Genomic DNA, 3,177 nt, shown 5'->3' on the forward strand with positions numbered 1-3,177 from the left:
CGCTTCCTGAACTTTCCTCTATCTCAGATGAAGCAAACTTTGACAATGCATCCGCCTTAACATTTTCCTCCCTTGGGATGTGCTCAACATGGCACTCATCGAATTGAGTCATCACAGCTCTTACTAAGCGGACATACTTAGCCATTGTATCATCCCTTACTTCAAACTCTCCCTTCACCTAAGATATGACCAACTTCGAGTCTCCACAGACTTTTAAGTTCTTGACTCTCAGTGTCCCTGCTAGGCCGAGGCCAGCTATCATAGCTTCATATTCTGCTTCATTATTTGTAGTTAGGAAGTCTAACTTCATAGCATATTCAATCAAGAACCCATCAGGGCTTTGTAAAACTAGGCCTTCTCCACTTGAAATTGTTTTTGACGCTCCATCAAAATAGAGAACCCAATATTCCTTCTCCTTAACGTCCTTTTCTTCGTCTCCTTTATCACCTTCTGTGTTTGGAGGTATAGTATCTTCCTGCCCCCCAACTTCTTGGTTGGGTATGGTACATTCCACCACGAAGTCAGCCAATGCCTGGGCTTTTATTATCGTTCGTGGCTTGTATTTGATGTCAAATTCTACCAACTATATTGTCCACTTAATCAGCCTCCCACTAGCCTTGGGACTATGAATAATATTTCTCAAGGGCTGATTTGTTAGCACCTCAATTTGATGAGCCTGAAAGTAAGGACACAACTTTCTTGAAGCCATTACCAAGGCTAAAGCAAACTTCTCAATAGTTGAATAATTCAACTCAACCCCATGCAGAATTTTGCTAATATAGTATACGGGTTTCTGGACTTTAAGTTCCTCTTTAACCAATACAGTGCTCAAGGCATTTTCTGAAACGACCAGGTACAAGTATAAAATTTCATTCAGAGCTGGCTTGGCCAACAACGGGGCCTGAGCCATATATTTCTTTAATTCTTCGAATGCCTTCTAGCTTTCCTCAGTCCATACAAAATCCTTAACCTTCTTCAAGGACTTGAAGAACGACAAGCACTTGTCCCCAGATTTGGAGATGAATCGCCCCAATGCAGCAACCCTTCCAGTGAGCTTTTGAACATCTTTGATAGTCTTTGGTGGCTCCATGTCCAAGATTGCCTTTATTTTATCGGGATTGGCCTTAATTCCTCTCTTGGAGATCATCAGTCCCAAAAACTTTCCAGATCCCACTCCGAAAGCACACTTTGCAGGATTTAGCATCATTTTGTGGTATCTCAGGACCTCAAAAGCTTCCCTCAAATGGGTTATATGGTCAATCTTCACTAGACTCTTGACTAGCATGTCATCGACATAAACTTCCATGGTCTTGCCAATAAGGTCCTTGAAAATCTTATTGACCAACCTTTGATAGGTGGCTCCTGCATTTTTAAGACCAAACGCCATAATAAGATAACAAAAAATACCAAAGTCAGTAATGAATGATACCTTTAGGATGTCATCCTTGTGCATCTTGATCTGATTGTATCCACTGAATCCATCCATGAAGCTCAACATCTCATGTTCAGCAGTAGCATCTATTAATGTATCTATCCTTGGCAATGGGAAACAGTCCTTGGGGCATGTGTCATTCAAATCGGTGAAATCCACACACATCCTCCATTTTCCATTAGCCTTCTTTACCATCACAGGATTTGCTAACCATTCTGGAAATTGTATCTCCTCAATGAAACTAGCCTCTAAGAGCTTCTCTACTTCTTGTTTAATAGCTTCTTGCCTCTCTAGAGCAAAGCTTCTTTTCTTCTGCTTCATATTCTTTCGATTTGGATCCACATTCAGCTTGTGAGTGATCAGTTCTGGGTCTATACCTGGCATATCAGCTACCGACCATGCAAACACATCACTGTTTTCTTGCAAAAAAAATTCCAACTTCCCTCTAAGGGGTTCCTCTAGTGTTGCTCCAATAAAAGTCACTTTCTCAGGATCCTCGGGAGCCAAAGGGATCAGAACCAAGTCTTCCGCTGGCTTCTCTCTTTTCTCATCATTCTCATGAATATCCAGATCTTCAATAGACAGAACCAGCCCCCAACTCCATCTGCCCTAAGAGAGGCCACATAACAACTCCTTGCCATCTTTTGATATCCTCTCTCTTCTCCAATCTCATTCATGGTGGGAAATTTCATCACTGAATGGTAGGAGGAAGGGACCGCCTTGAAGACATGTATCCCTGTTCTTCCCATAATCGCGTTATAAGTTGAACTAGCCTTCACCGCCACAAAGTTCAACATTTGTGTTGCTTGCCTTGGTTCCTGACCTATGGTTGTTGGAAAATTAATTATCCCTTCCACGGGGCACTCCACTCCTATAAATCCATATATTGGCATAACGGTCGGGGTTAATTGAGAATCATTGTAGCCCATCCTTAAAAAGGTATCATGGAGCAAGATATTCACCGAGGCACCATTATCTACGAGGATCCTCTTCACCGGGTTGTTCCCTATTATTGGTGTTATGACCAGCGGGTCGTCATGAGGAAATTTCACACCCTCCAAGTCAGAAATATCAAATGACATTGCCACTCCTGTCCTGGCCCTCTTCGGGGCTTCCCCAACAATATGCATAACCTCTCTAGTATACGCTTTCCTAGAGTTCCTAGATAATCCGGCAGCACTTAGTCCCCCAAAGATTGTATTTATCACCGGTCCCCTAGGTTGGGGATTTCTCCCCTGATCGTCTTGGTCCCTCCTACGATCATCAAAGTTCTATCTCCCATTGTTGTTCTAATCTCCTTCATCTCCAATGTACTTGCTCAATCTTCCTTTTCGAATGAGGTGTTAGGTCACACACATTGTAGAAGGGGGTTGAATACAGTGTATAGCACAATCAAATCGAATTCTAATAACACAAGTAACAGAAAACAGACTTTATTCAAAGCAATAAACTCTGTTACAATATGGAACTGTCCTCTCTCAGTGATGAACAAATATCACGAGAGCTGCTAGGGTTATAATGAATAATATTCTCGATAATGATAACACTTATAGTGTAAACCCTATGTCTGTGTTTATATACTACACAGTTACAAGATAATCGCTAATTGATATGGAATATAATTCTGCTTCCTAAAATATATCAATCAGATATCTTTTCTTCCAAGTATTCTATTCTTCATAGAATTCCTTCTTCATGCATATCTCTTCTTACGTTTGTCTCAATCTTCTCTTCCTTTAATCAGC

Source organism: Apium graveolens, chromosome 6, assembly GCF_009905375.1.
Source record: "Apium graveolens cultivar Ventura chromosome 6, ASM990537v1, whole genome shotgun sequence".
NCBI lineage: Eukaryota > Viridiplantae > Streptophyta > Magnoliopsida > Apiales > Apiaceae > Apium > Apium graveolens.